Genomic DNA, 15,298 nt, shown 5'->3' with positions numbered 1-15,298 from the left:
AGGAATGGCTCCCAGTCTTTGAGAGAGACCCTCTGGGCTGTAAGAGAACCATCTTCACAATTGCAAGGCCTTTTATTTTATTTATTTATTTTTTTTAACAGTGTATTGCTTTATTGAGGGGGTATGGTTGGGAGGGGAGACACCATGGTAAACGGAAGGAATCAAAGTAATACAAGTACAGGAAGCAGTGTTAAAATATAAATACACAGAATGGATAGTTCCAATTGTTTTCTTAGAGGACTCGACTCGTGGAAGAAAAACTTTAATTGCTGTTGCAAAAACATCTGTATGAAGTAGAAATTGGTTTCAATAACATTAGTAGAGAATAGGTTCTAGAAAGTGGAGGTAACTGGATGTAAAATCCTGGCAGCAATTAATAGAACAGTCCCAGATGGCTAGGCTGAGGCCAACACCTAATGAGGACGAAAGCCTTGTCTGTGGGGAATTTTGGATGACACCTGGAGAAATATTACACTGTGTGTAAACCAAATTGAATTGTTTTCACAAGTGTTGTAAAGTTTCATATAGTAAAAGGTTTTTTCTACATGCACTTCAATTTCACAGCAAGAGTGGCATAGGATACCTAAACACAGAAGAGAGCATTCATGCAAGATATCTAACTCCTTGATATAATAATGCATACAATTCAAAATGATTACACTATCATTACATCTAGGGCTTTCTGCAACTACAAGGTGGTGGTTATGGAAAGCATGGCCCTTGGTATCAATATCTAAAAAGCAGCCACCACCACCTTCTATGTGTGTTCTCTTTTTGCGTTTTTTCTTCATGTTTCTTAATCAACTCTGCTGTTGTTGCTGCTTCTTAGCAAAACTGGTAAAAACAAAATTGTAATCATTGAACAAAGCGCTCTGGCAATCAAGACGTTTAAAACCTTCAATCTTCTGGGGCGAGGAAAGCACTGTGCGACATTTAGAACTCTGATTTACAAACAGGGTGGTCACAAATTTTCCTGGCTTGAAGACTTCCACAACTTTCCTGATCAGGTCATCATAGGAGGTCTGACTTAAGTTTGTTTCAAAGCTAACATAAGAAAATTCTGGTTCTGGAGTGATGTGAATAGTCCAATAAGTTCCATCCGATTTCATCCCATTCATTGAATACCCACAAGGATTGAACATTGTGGCATCAATGACAGAACCTGGTATCAGGTCACAAATTCCACTCTCACGAGTGACATCCTTTGCAGTAACACCATCTTTCATGTAGAACTGGTCCATAACTGCTGGGTCAAGCTCACTCATCAGAATTTCCAGGGTTTGATCTGGCTGATTGATAACCCTACTCTCTGGGAAATCCAAAGTATACAAGTACCAACAGTCAGAATTCATGCGTCCCATACAATATGCTGCTCCATTTGGGAAAATTGCATTAAGGAACTCTATTTCTTCCTGGAAATTCCGGTGTGGGTACCCTTGGTGAGAAGGCTTCATGAAATTCTTACGAGAATAAAAGAAGCTTTGAATTGAGTCAAACCCACTGTAATCCCTAGCAAGTTTCAACAGGGGAACCAGTGCTTTCAGCAAGAGGGTGGTACCACATGTCTTCAAAATGAAACGTCTCTTGGAGACAAACATGCTACTCTCACTGAGTACATAAGCTTCCTGCTTGTCAGTTTTTGTCACACTTATGATTGAACATTGCACATCCTTCAAAAATATGTCCCACTCGGATCTTGGGATGGTGCGAAGATCCCCAGATCCTTGGTTTGCGTCGGGTTGCTGCCTGGAGAACCAAACCTCCAGCAGTTTCTCGGTCCCTTCGAAAAAATGTGCAGCTTCCATCACCGTGAGACTAGCGAACAACCAACAACCACAGAAAATCAACTAAATTAAAATCTCTTCTCCCGCCGCCGCCGCTGCGGATTGTTCCAGCTGTGTTACTAAAGTTCAGGTTCCTTTTTTTTTTTTTTTTTTGCTATAATTTTATATTAACTTTTTTAAAAAAAGGATTAATAAAATTTTCCCGGCTTTGTGTGTGTGGGTGAGCGAAAGTTGAACGTGAGTCTGTTGGAAATAGAGGCAGATACAGCTCAGTCTCTTGTAGTCCGCTGTTTCCCCGTTAGAGAGAGTAGAGCGAGCGCTAGCTAATGTCGCCGGCCATACTGTGGGAGCTTGCAAGGCCTTTTAAATGAATGCTGTAACAAAGGGCAGTCAAGCGACCTTCCTGGCGGTTCAGTGGTTAAGACTGAGCGCCCAAGGCGGGGGGTACGGGTTACCCTGGCCAGGGAGCTAAAATGCAGCATAGCGCGGCCAAAAAGGGAAGACAGAAAAAGGGTGTCAGGGGCCTGCGTCAGGTGTTGGACTTTCTCAGAGAGGAATTTTTTTCATAATTTATTTTTTAATGGAAGCATAGTTATTTACAACGTTGTGTTAATTTCAGATGTACGTCAGATGTTTTAGATATCATATTTTAGAGAAAGGGGTGTGGAGGTGGGAGAAAACTGACAATAGTCACAGTAGGCAAATTAATTAGTATGTTGGGTGTTAAGAGCTATGAAAAAGGGGGAGAAAAACGAGGAAGGAAAGGAGATGGGGAATTGCTGTAAGGAGGCAGGTTGCTGTGTTGATTTCGATGGTCAGGGGAGGCTCCCTGGAGAAGGTAACAATGTGAGCAGCCTGGAGGGAGGAGGGGACTGGTCATGGGGCTGTCTGGGAAGAGCATCCCTAGCAAAAGGTCAGTTAGAGCAGTGTCTGGAGAAAGCAAGAAGGTCGTGAGTACAGAAGAATATGAGTGGTACGGAAACTGAGAGAGGTGACTGCGTGGGGACAAGAACTGAGGGTCTTCTAGACCTTTGTAAGGGTTCAAGTCTGAGTGAACCAGAAGTTTCCAGAAGAGGAGCAGCTTCATCTAAACCCTCCACACCCCACCCCCACCCCTCTTCCCCACACTCCTAGGAAAGGAGAGAAAATCACTCTGGCCGCAAAGGTGGCAGAGCGAAAGCAGGGAGATTCACAGGAGACCTGCGGAATGCAGGCAAGATGATGCTGGCTTTGAAGGGTGGCACAACGTGCCACAGCAAAAAATATAATTTTAAGCAAAGGAGTATTTTGAACTAACGGCACTTAAAGAGCCCCAGGTGGCTGCCTAGTCGATTGGCAGCCGGCTCCGCTGTGCCCGTCTCCTCGGCTCGGCCTTCCGCACCCCGCGAGCGCATCCATTTCGCCGCCTCTCCCTTAGCCCTCTTCCCCGCTTTCAGGCCGTGGTCCCCACTTGCAGAAAGAGGGACGGCTGAGAGGACAGGAGGTATCTTGAAACTCGCCGCCCGGATGCCAGCCACCACCACGGCTGGGCTGCAGCCACCCCGCAGGATTGCCGGGTCCTCGCACCGCACGCGGCGCCCTGGCGGCGCGCGCAGGGTTCTCTTCAAAGGGGCTTCCGACCAGCGTCCCAGTGTCGTGTTGCGGCATTTCCGGAAAAAGGAAGGTCCCGGCCGCTTGGCGGCGCACACCCTTCGATAGCTCAGCTGGTAGAGCGGAGGACTGTAGAGCTGACACCTGTGGTCATCCTTAGGTCGCTGGTTCGATTCCGGCTCGAAGGAGGTGCTGGTTGTTTTTGCTCCCCAGTGAAAGGCACCCCGCCCCGGCCCCTCTACCCCGCCCGACACCGGCCCTCCAAACAGCTGCTGCGCACCAAAAGCCCTGGAGCGAGGCCGACAAGCACCCAGGCCGTCACAGGGTCAGGGACAGCAGGGCACCCTTCCTGAAACCCCCTCAATGGCGGCTCAGTCCCCGGCTCTGCCCCCCAAGGAAGCTCACAGTCTTTCAGCCTCCCAGCCTCTGTCTCTCCGTCCCTGTCTTTCATATGGTTTCTGCAGGTGCAGACTTGGGGAGACAGGAAACCTTCCCAACCATCTCTCGGGGCAGAGCAGCCACCCCGAGATCTTTCGAACCACTGCCAACCCTGCTCCTACGTAGAAGTAGACGCCGCAGGAGCAAAAGTCAGCAGGGCTCTCAGTGGGCCTGACTGTGCTGATGAGAAATTCGGCGGCTGCTTCAGGTGTCCCGTCCGTTTGAGGACACGGGTGGCCCCCGGGGAAGCCTCAGCTTTCATAGGCCTTTGCACCTATCCCTGTAGCCGCTGGAAGGTTCAAGTTCCTGTGGAAAGAACAAGGATTGCTCTCACTGTTTAGAAGGGTGGGAAAAGCGCCTCCACCATTGTGCTACATCTGATGGAGGAGAGAGAGATGACAGCAAAAGCACAGACACGAGCTCAGAGAGCCCGGAGTCGGGAGCAACGGGGGCTGATGGCAGGGAGAAGGGTGGAGGGTGGGATGGGGGCAGGTGGGGAGACACCAGCATGAGGGGCACATAAATTCACCTCCTTGCACGGACCACCTGGTTCTGAGCAGGTGGCTAACTTTAGTGCTGGGTCCTTAAGGCTAAATTGGGAGAAAGAAGAGGACGAAGTGGAGAGAGCACCCATAAGGAAATGGGCAGGACTGTCATCAAGAAGGAGCAGCTTCACTTTGGGGACAGACTGGCTTGGGTGTGGGTACAGAGAACAGCAGGGAGTGGTACTTTCTCCCTCCCTTCCTGTGGGAGGGAAACGCCGGAGACTCTGCTTACACTTCGAGTCCATCTCAGAGGACTCTCGGCAGAAGGCCAATGGCAGTGTGGCTCTCTGAAACCTCAGGGGCCCGGGGCTGCTGTCCCCGACCCGTGAGGCCACAAGCCGTTTTTGGTGCTGATTCTGATTGAAAGCGGGAGGAGAAGGGGAAGACAGGATGATTGGATGGTATCACCGGCTCAATGGACATGAGTTTGACTAAGCTCCGGAGTTGCTTATACGGAAACCTGTTGTGCTGCAGTCCACGGGGTCACAAACAGTCCCTCACGAAGGAGCGCCTGAACTGAACTGAACTGCCTCTCAAACTGGAGACTGTGTTTCTGCTTTGTCTTCCTCTTCTGGCAACCCCTGTTGGTCTCAGCCCTTTCCATCGTCCCACTGCTAACTGACATGCGCTGACCTGGAGCCTTTGGAGTCTCCCTGGCCCTGGGGCGCTGTGCCGCTGCAGTCTGAACGGTGTCCTTCCAGAAGGGGCTGTTGCTCTGCGACTGCAGAGACCCCAGCCTCAAATGATACCAACTGTAAAGACCAGCAGATGGGGCCAAAAGAAAGAACCTTAGGCCTTTGTTGGATTTATTCCCAAAGGATGTGGAAGTATGCAGCCCTTGGGGACCTGGGTTTGGAGAAGGGGGAAGGGGCGTGGGTTTTGGTGACCAGCATGGCCAACCCTTCTGGTCTGGGTGTCACAGAGACTGGCAGGGGCACTCTGAGGCACTGTTCCCCCAACCTCAAAGGGGCAGAGGTGCCCGCTGCCTGGTCAGGGAGTGGCAACACACCAGGCTGAGGGAAGGCCACTTCACTGTGGCTTGCTGTGCCTCTGGAGGACTTCTGCTGGGTGGGCTAGCAATCTTGGGTGGTGGGCACACACCCCTGGGATCTGAAATGTTTGTAGAGTCCAACCTGGACATCCGTGCCCTCTGCCCCTCCCTCTGGATTCCAGCCCCCTCTCCAGGAAGTCCACAGAAGCTTGACCTTTTCCAGGAAGCAACCACTTATGCCCCAAAACTAGGGTAGGTGGGCAAAGGAGGACAGCCAAGGCTGGATACCTACAGGCCTGGTTAAGCCTGGATGTGCTCATTGCTCTTAGCCTGATAGCCTTCTCCATCACTCCACAGGAAGCCTCGCTATGACCTGAAGTCATGGTAGGCAGGAGGGCGGAGAGGCACATCAGCTTCCACTGGAGGTGAGGCTCTTAGTCTGGGAAAATGCAAGCCTAGAAAAATGAAGAAATGCACGATGACTGATTTTGGGGCACATCATCCACACAGGAGCCAGTTTCAAAGGAGTCCCACTGCCAAATCAAGGTAATAATAATGGAATATAATCCTTGAGTAAAATAGGTACAGGACTTAATAGTAATAGCAGTGACACACCAGTATTCATCAAGAGGAACCAGATTTTGGTCTCTAAATATTCTCCAGCAAAAGGAACCAGGACCAATAAAAAGAAGCACTTAGTCACTTTTGGGGGTATTTATCTTCCTTTGGGGGTTCTCTTGTACATGTAAATAAATCTGCTCTTTTCGTTTTCGGGCTGCACAGCTTTCGGTACATTAGTTCTTTGACCGGGGATTCATGTCTTGCCCCATCAGTGAAAGCCTGGAGTCCTGAACAATGCACTGCCAGGAAATTCCCTCCACGTTCTTTAAAAAATTTTTTTATATATTAAACTAGTTGATTTACAACCTTGTGTTAATTTCAGGTGTACAGTCAGATTCCTTGCCATTATAAGTTATTACATGATATTGAATATAGTTCAATGTGCCATGTAGTAAGCTCTTACTTATTTCTTCTGGTGTTCTATAACTATTAATCCCATATTACTAGTTTACCCCTGTCTTTTGCCTTCCCCTCTTCTCCCTACTCCCCCTCGATGCACAGCACTGTTTTCTGTTTGTGATTGTTTTCTGTTTTATAAATAAGTTAACTTCCTTTTTTTAGATTCCACATATAAGTGACATAAAAAACTCTTTTGAGAGAGTCCGATAGACTGCGAGGAGATCAAACGAGTCCACCCTAAATAAAATCAACCCTGAATGCTCATTGGAAAGACTGATGCTGAAGCTGAAGCTTCAATCCTTTGGCCACCTGATGCGAAGAGCTGACTCATTGGAAAAGACCCTGCTGCTGGGAAAGATTGAAGGCAGGAGGAAAGGCGGTGACAGAGGATGATGAGATAGTTGGATGGCATCACCGACTCAATGGACATGAGTTTGAGCAACCCTGGGAGACTGTGAGGGACAGGTAAGCCTGGCGTGCTGCAGTCCATGCGGTCGCAGAGCCGGGCATGACTGAAACAGTAAGTGATTTTATAGATATTATATTTGTCTTCCCCTGATCTGCTTTGTATAACCTCTAACACCTATTCAGTTCAGTTCGGTTCAGTCGCTCAGTCCTGTCTGACTCTTTGGGACCCCATGGACTGCAGCACCGCAGATCTCCCCGTCCAACGCCGGGAGTCTACTCAAACTCCATGTCCATTGAGTCAATGATGCCATCCAACCATCTCATCCTCTGTCGCCCCCTTCTCCTCCCACCTTCAGTCTTTCCCAGCATCAGGGTCCTTCCCAATGAGTGCGTTTTTCACATCAGGTGGCCAAAGTATTGCAGTTTCAGCTTCAGCATCGGTCCTTCCGACGAATATTCAGGACTGATCTTCCTTAGGGTGGACTGGTTGGATCTCCTTGAAGTCCAAGGGACTCTCAAGAGTCTCCTCCAACACCACAGTTCAATTCTTCTGTGCTCAGCTTTCTTTATGGTCCAACTCTCACATCCACACATGACTACTGGATAAACCATGGCTTTGACTAGAGGGACCTTTGTTGGCAAAGCAATGTCTCTGCTTCTTAATGTGCTGTCTGGTTGGTCATAACTTTTCTCCCAAGGAGCAAGCATCACTCACTTTCTTGGCTGCAGTCACCATCTGCAGTGATTTTGGAGCCCCCCAAAGCAAAGCCTGTCACTGTTTCCATTGTTTCCCCATCTATTTGCCATGAAGTGAAGTGACAGGACCAGATGCCACGATCTTAGTTTTCTGAATGTTGAGTTTTAAGTCAACTTTTTCTGTCCTCTTTCACTTTCATCAAGAGGCTCTTTAGTTCTTCTTCGCTTTCTGCCATAAGGGTGGTGTCATCTGCATATCTGAGGTTATTGATATTTCTCTATTCCTTTCCCGATTTGGAACCAGTCTGTTGTTCCATGTCCAGTTCTAATTGTTGCTTCCTGACCTGCATGTGGACTTCTCAAGAGGCAGGTCAGGTGGTCTGGTATTCCCCTCTCTTTCAGGATTTTCCAGAGTTCCCTGTTCCCTGTGACCCACACAGTCAAAGGCTTTGGCATAGTCAATAAAGCAGAAGTAGGTTGTTTTTCCGGGAACTCTTGCTTTTTCCGATGATCTGACCAACGGATATTGACAATCTGATCTCTGGCCCCTCTGCCTCTTCTAAATCCAGCTTGCACAGCTGGAAGTTCAGGGTTCACGTACTGCTGAAGCCTGGTTTGGAGAATTTTGAGAGATGAGTGCCCTTGTGCAGCAGTAGTTTGTGCATTCTTTGGCATTGGAATGAAGACTGACCTTTATCCCATCTTGTGGCCACTAGCTGAGTTTTCCAAACTTGTTATGCCAGCACGCTCACAGCATCATCTTTTAGGATTTGAAGATTTGAAATAGCCCAACTGGAATTCGATCACCTCCACTAACTTTCCTCCTACTGAAGGTTCTTGAGAACCACCCAGACCCCAGCCACCCCACTTCCCATTCCGGACGCTGCCAAACGACTTAACTTGCAAGAAAAGCGAAGTACAGCCAAAATCCGACCAAACGACCTTCCAGTCTGACAACATAGGCAAGGTACACCGCCACACACCACTAGTACAGTAAACGCCAGAGCAATAAAGTCGACTGGCTATACGGCTCACAGACAACACAGCTTCTCACTCGGTCTGCTCTTACATAAACCATGTTAATCAGGGGAAAGCGCGAACGCAGTCCCCCACTACCACAAATTATGCAGTCGAGTTTCCCACATTTGGGGAAATCGCAGGGGTCAGCACATCCGGAGTGCAATGGATAAGCCTCGCCCTGGGAAAACCACCTTCGTGATCATGGTATCTCCCCTGCCAGGTAAGTATGAGTTGCCGCCCGCCCACCGCCCAGCACCCTCCAGCTCGCCCCACTCTTAACGCACGGTCACTTCCCTCGCGCCACCTCCGCACCCGCCGCCCCTGCGCGTCCCTCGGCCCCGCCTCGCCCACCCGGGGAACAACCTCAGGAACCTCCGCGTGTCCACACGCGGGACGCCGAGGCCCCGGGTGGGAGCGGGGCCAGCAGGCTCTGCGCGCCGCTCATCTGCATACGCCACGCCCCCACGCCGGCTGTCTGACCAACCAATCCCCAACCTAGACAACTTCCCTTGAGGTTTCTGCGCCCCCGGGTCTGGGCGCGCCGCGAGAAGGCGCGACCTGCAGGGGGAGCCCGGGAAAACAGGAGTTCTGAGCGGCCGGAACCCCGCATTTCAGAGTGGGGCTGTGAGTCGCGGCTCCGTTCTAGTCTCACCTTCCGATTTTGTTTTCACAGCCAGACCGAACTCATCCCCACTGGGCATGGTTATTATGAGGGCCTTTCCCACCCCCGACCCCCATCAAATATTTAAGTAAGAGGACTTCCGCAGTCAATTAAAAAGCGATCGCTTTATTCGTAGCGTCTTCCTGAGGGAGCATCTCCATCAACTACTTCGACACATATCTGCTTCAAGATACACAACTAAACCAAGTGAAACTTAAAGGGGAAAAAAAGTCAAGATTCTAACCTTGAAGAAAATAAACCAGGGCAAGGTACAAGCTTCTTCCACTTGGCAAACAGTACAGTGCTTGAGTCAAGTATACTGGCAAATACGAAGTTTTAAACTTTATTTTGGCCGTTGCCCTGCGATTTGCAGTATCTAAGTTTCCCCACCAGCGACTGGGACTCTGCTCCCTGCAGTGCAAGCACCATCGAAACCCTGCCTGTCTGTCAAAATCCATCTGCAAGCAACTGGATAGAAAGATCCTTTAGGATTCCTTTCAGCCATGAGATGCTGCACTTATGGTAACTCCATCTGTGCGATTGCTGTGATACCTTCCAGATTTTCCCTCTGCTTGCACGCTCTGTGCTTTGAAATCTTGTAGGATAAGGTACTACTCACATGCTATGTATTTCTCTGGTTTTGTTTGTTTTTGGACTGTGCCTCTTGGCTGTGAGAGCTTAGTTTTCTGACCAGGGACTGAACCCAGACCCACTGCCCTGAAAGGGAGGAGTCCTACTGGACTGCCAGGGAACTCCCTTCCCTGGTTTTCAACTATTGTTCCACCCAACTCTCTTGGGAGGTACAATACTCTCCAGTGAGTCACAATGACATGAAAGAAACACCTGTTAGGAAACCCATTTTTCTTTTTCTGAGAATTGTGGCCCTCCTCAAGGTAACAGAACAAGTAAACTCAGGGGCTGAGCCTGTCAGTTTTTGGTGGTTACATGGCTAATGCACTAATGATAAACAAGCAAAGGGAAGCAGGAGTATGTAGCAAACTGAAACAAAGAGACTTTCCCTGACCCCCTTGTCAAACACTGGAAGCCCTCAACCCCAACCCCTCTCTCCATCGTGTCTTCTCTATCCCTTAATCCACTTCCCCCCTTCTACTTCATGTTACTTGTTCGCTTACTTCTGTCTCCCTCTTCCATTACTCTATTGTTGCACAAAAATATCACCCCCCCAAAAAAAAATCACCCCCAAAGTTAAGAGTTTTGAAACAAAAACACTCATCTATTTTCATCCAAATCTGTGCTTTGGGAAGGGATTTCTCTCTTCCACAATGTCTGGGGTCACAGTTTGGGACTGAAACCTGTATCCTTTTTCCATGCATGGCTCTTGGCTTGTGGGATCTTACTTCTCCAACCAGGAACAGATTGGAGACAAAACTTTGGTCTTCTGTTAAAGGAGAGGATCGGTAGGCTGTGACCACTGGTCTTTGAGCTAGATTCAGGCAACCATTCCCTGTCCTTGGAATGTACTCTCTGCCTATTACTCCCACAGTGGGAGCTATCCCAAAGAAGAAAATCTTGTGGAAGTAAGGTGTTGTTGAGACCATCTGAATGATATACCTGACAACCCAGTTAAGGCCTTTGTATACACTTAAGACTTGGCAGGCAGGGGTAGAGATCTACTCCTCTTTCAGCCACCCAAGACAATCTTAGTAAGTTTCCTTGCTTCTTAGACCTGCCATCTACCAATTTAGAGTGGCCTACCTCTATCTTTACTCTCTCCTTAGGGAGGGAGAAGAGTCAGGTTCTAAAGCAGCAGCTTCCTCACAACATGGCAGCCCCAGAGCTGTCAGCCTTCGTACTCACAGCTCAAGTCGGCCACACAAGGTTCTCGAAAACACAGAAGGAAGATGCAAGGCTTCTGCTGACCTAGCCTCAGAATCCCTGAAAGTCACTTGGGCCTCATTCTATTGATCAGTCTAGTTACTAATATTCCAGGGGAGGGGTAGATTCTCAGTGGGCAGCATAGCTAGGATATAAAACGTCTCATTTACTCTCTAAAAAATTGTTTGGAATTCCCAGACAGTCCAGGTGTTAGGACTCTGTGCTTGCACTGCAGGGAGCAGAGTCCCAGTCGCTGGTGGGGAAACTTAGATACTGCAAATCGCAGGGCAACGGCCAAAATAAAGTTTAAAACTTCGTATTTGCCAGTATACTTGACTCAAGCACTGTACTGTTTGCCAAGTGGAAGAAGCTTGTACCTTGCCCTGGTTTATTTTCTTCAAGGTTAGAATCTTGACTTTTTTTCCCCTTTAAGTTTCACTTGGTTTAGTTGTGTATCTTGAAGCAGATATGTGTCGAAGTAGTTGATGGAGATGCTCCCTCAGGAAGACGCTACGAATAAAGCGATCGCTTTTTAATTGACTGCGGAAGTCCTCTTACTTAAATATTTGATGGGGGTCGGGGGTGGGAAAGGCCCTCATAATAACCATGCCCAGTGGGGATGAGTTCGGTCTGGCTGTGAAAACAAAATCGGAAGGTGAGACTAGAACGGAGCCGCGACTCACAGCCCCACTCTGAAATGCGGGGTTCCGGCCGCTCAGAACTCCTGTTTTCCCGGGCTCCCCCTGCAGGTCGCGCCTTCTCGCGGCGCGCCCAGACCCGGGGGCGCAGAAACCTCAAGGGAAGTTGTCTAGGTTGGGGATTGGTTGGTCAGACAGCCGGCGTGGGGGCGTGGCGTATGCAGATGAGCGGCGCGCAGAGCCTGCTGGCCCCGCTCCCACCCGGGGCCTCGGCGTCCCGCGTGTGGACACGCGGAGGTTCCTGAGGTTGTTCCCCGGGTGGGCGAGGCGGGGCCGAGGGACGCGCAGGGGCGGCGGGTGCGGAGGTGGCGCGAGGGAAGTGACCGTGCGTTAAGAGTGGGGCGAGCTGGAGGGTGCTGGGCGGTGGGCGGGCGGCAACTCATACTTACCTGGCAGGGGAGATACCATGATCACGAAGGTGGTTTTCCCAGGGCGAGGCTTATCCATTGCACTCCGGATGTGCTGACCCCTGCGATTTCCCCAAATGTGGGAAACTCGACTGCATAATTTGTGGTAGTGGGGGACTGCGTTCGCGCTTTCCCCTGATTAACATGGTTTATGTAAGAGCAGACCGAGTGAGAAGCTGTGTTGTCTGTGAGCCGTATAGCCAGTCGACTTTATTGCTCTGGCGTTTACTGTACTAGTGGTGTGTGGCGGTGTACCTTGCCTATGTTGTCAGACTGGAAGGTCGTTTGGTCGGATTTTGGCTGTACTTCGCTTTTCTTGCAAGTTAAGTCGTTTGGCAGCGTCCGGAATGGGAAGTGGGGTGGCTGGGGTCTGGGTGGTTCTCAAGAACCTTCAGTAGGAGGAAAGTTAGTGGAGGTGATCGAATTCCAGTTGGGCTATTTCAAATCTTCAAATCCTAAAAGATGATGCTGTGAGCGTGCTGGCATAACAAGTTTGGAAAACTCAGCTAGTGGCCACAAGATGGGATAAAGGTCAGTCTTCATTCCAATGCCAAAGAATGCACAAACTACTGCTGCACAAGGGCACTCATCTCTCAAAATTCTCCAAACCAGGCTTCAGCAGTACGTGAACCCTGAACTTCCAGCTGTGCAAGCTGGATTTAGAAGAGGCAGAGGGGCCAGAGATCAGATTGTCAATATCCGTTGGTCAGATCATCGGAAAAAGCAAGAGTTCCCGGAAAAACAACCTACTTCTGCTTTATTGACTATGCCAAAGCCTTTGACTGTGTGGGTCACAGGGAACAGGGAACTCTGGAAAATCCTGAAAGAGAGGGGAATACCAGACCACCTGACCTGCCTCTTGAGAAGTCCACATGCAGGTCAGGAAGCAACAATTAGAACTGGACATGGAACAACAGACTGGTTCCAAATCGGGAAAGGAATAGAGAAATATCAATAACCTCAGATATGCAGATGACACCACCCTTATGGCAGAAAGCGAAGAAGAACTAAAGAGCCTCTTGATGAAAGTGAAAGAGGACAGAAAAAGTTGACTTAAAACTCAACATTCAGAAAACTAAGATCGTGGCATCTGGTCCTGTCACTTCACTTCATGGCAAATAGATGGGGAAACAATGGAAACAGTGACAGGCTTTGCTTTGGGGGGCTCCAAAATCACTGCAGATGGTGACTGCAGCCAAGAAAGTGAGTGATGCTTGCTCCTTGGGAGAAAAGTTATGACCAACCAGACAGCACATTAAGAAGCAGAGACATTGCTTTGCCAACAAAGGTCCCTCTAGTCAAAGCCATGGTTTATCCAGTAGTCATGTGTGGATGTGAGAGTTGGACCATAAAGAAAGCTGAGCACAGAAGAATTGAACTGTGGTGTTGGAGGAGACTCTTGAGAGTCCCTTGGACTTCAAGGAGATCCAACCAGTCCACCCTAAGGAAGATCAGTCCTGAATATTCGTCGGAAGGACCGATGCTGAAGCTGAAACTGCAATACTTTGGCCACCTGATGTGAAAAACGCACTCATTGGGAAGGACCCTGATGCTGGGAAAGACTGAAGGTGGGAGGAGAAGGGGGCGACAGAGGATGAGATGGTTGGATGGCATCATTGACTCAATGGACATGGAGTTTGAGTAGACTCCCGGCGTTGGACGGGGAGATCTGCGGTGCTGCAGTCCATGGGGTCCCAAAGAGTCAGACAGGACTGAGCGACTGAACCGAACTGAACTGAATAGGTGTTAGAGGTTATACAAAGCAGATCAGGGGAAGACAAATATAATATCTATAAAATCACTTACTGTTTCAGTCATGCCCGGCTCTGCGACCGCATGGACTGCAGCACGCCAGGCTTACCTGTCCCTCACAGTCTCCCAGGGTTGCTCAAACTCATGTCCATTGAGTCGGTGATGCCATCCAACTATCTCATCATCCTCTGTCACCGCCTTTCCTCCTGCCTTCAATCTTTCCCAGCAGCAGGGTCTTTTCCAATGAGTCAGCTCTTCGCATCAGGTGGCCAAAGGATTGAAGCTTCAGCTTCAGCATCAGTCTTTCCAATGAGCATTCAGGGTTGATTTTATTTAGGGTGGACTCGTTTGACCTCCTCGCAGTCTGAGGGACTCTCTCAAGAGTTTTTTCCCAACACCACAGTTCAAAAGCATCATTTCTTCGGCGCTCAGCTTTCTTTAGGGTTCAACTCTGACATCCATACATGACCACTGGAAAAACCACAGCTTTGACTAGACAGACCTTTGTCGGGAAAGGAGGGACAAAGGAGTCCAATCGATTCCAAGACTTTCAGTCTGTGGCAACTGTAAGGACGTCAGGAAGTGGCAAAAGCAGCAATTCAGTCAAAAGTAGCTATTGGCAGAGGCGTAGGACTGGGGTGAAAGATGCTGCGCCGGTTTGGAGTTACATTGATTGAATTGCAGCAGGCGGAGGTATCTAGCCAAAGAAGTGGAAATCCGGCGAAGTATCAGAGGAAAGGGCAATGATTAAATTAGACAGAGTAGTCATCTGAATTGGATCATTAAGAAGGGACACTTGTCCCTAAGGGGGCAGAAACTTGAGTATAGGCTGGTAGAGAAACAGAAGAAACGGTCTCCCAATCAAGACGCTGTCATCTGTCTCATCTCACACATCCAGCGGATGTGTAAGGTAAGGGCTGAGAAAAGGTCGGGACTAAGAAGAGGTCAAGAAAGGCAAATTAGGAAGTAAGTAATGACAGCTTAGCAACTTTTTGGAAGACAGACGAGGGCGGAATTTCAGACTGAGAAGGGAGAACAGTGAAAGCAAGGCAGTTGCGCGTGAAAAAAAGGCAGAAGAAAAAAAGGCAGAAGGGTTTCAGACGACGAGATTCGAGGGACGCCGAATGCTAGTGTTTGGAGATCTACTGGTTCTGATCTAAGGATACAAGTCCCTCAGCATATAGATTTCTGCTTTTTCACGTCACTACGTGAAACACGGCACGTAGAGTGTTCATCTCACACACTGCCATTTATGAGGGTGCTAACTGCAACTTCCAGTAATAAGGCAGCGGTTTCCTATGTTCCAAATAGGAACATATTCCTGTTGCGAAGGGCAGCAGCAGGACTTCGGAACCCGCCAGCCGTACCAGCCCTTCGCTGGAATATCCGCGCAGGCGCGCATAAAGGACTCGGAAGTGCGGGCGGAAGTTGGGGCGGAAGTTGTGTCGGAGC

At 49.2% G+C, this 15,298-nt stretch overlaps 3 non-coding genes and 1 pseudogene across 3 annotated transcripts; 2 read left to right on the top strand and 2 right to left on the bottom strand.

The window, feature by feature from the left end:
* Window positions 1–510: 510 nt before the first annotated feature.
* Window positions 511–2,124, bottom strand: LOC136147393 (S-adenosylmethionine decarboxylase proenzyme pseudogene; annotated as a pseudogene).
* A 1,348-nt stretch (window positions 2,125–3,472) lies between these two features.
* Window positions 3,473–3,562, top strand: TRNAY-GUA (transfer RNA tyrosine (anticodon GUA)). Its single transcript is given in 2 exon segments — window positions 3,473–3,509; window positions 3,527–3,562. It is a non-coding gene; the product is annotated as a tRNA-Tyr (tRNA).
* A 4,994-nt stretch (window positions 3,563–8,556) lies between these two features.
* On the bottom strand, window positions 8,557–8,720 carry LOC136147642 (U1 spliceosomal RNA). The gene has a single exon (XR_010659304.1). It is a non-coding gene; the product is annotated as a U1 spliceosomal RNA (small nuclear RNA).
* A 3,348-nt stretch (window positions 8,721–12,068) lies between these two features.
* On the top strand, window positions 12,069–12,232 carry LOC136147630 (U1 spliceosomal RNA). Its single transcript, XR_010659293.1, has one exon. It is a non-coding gene; the product is annotated as a U1 spliceosomal RNA (small nuclear RNA).
* Window positions 12,233–15,298: the final 3,066 nt, after the last annotated feature.

The sequence above is a fragment of the Muntiacus reevesi genome, chromosome 15, assembly GCF_963930625.1.
Source record: "Muntiacus reevesi chromosome 15, mMunRee1.1, whole genome shotgun sequence".
Classification (NCBI taxonomy): domain Eukaryota; kingdom Metazoa; phylum Chordata; class Mammalia; order Artiodactyla; family Cervidae; genus Muntiacus; species Muntiacus reevesi.
Note: the sequence above shows the minus strand (reverse complement) of the source record. Positions and strands in the feature narration are given on the sequence as shown.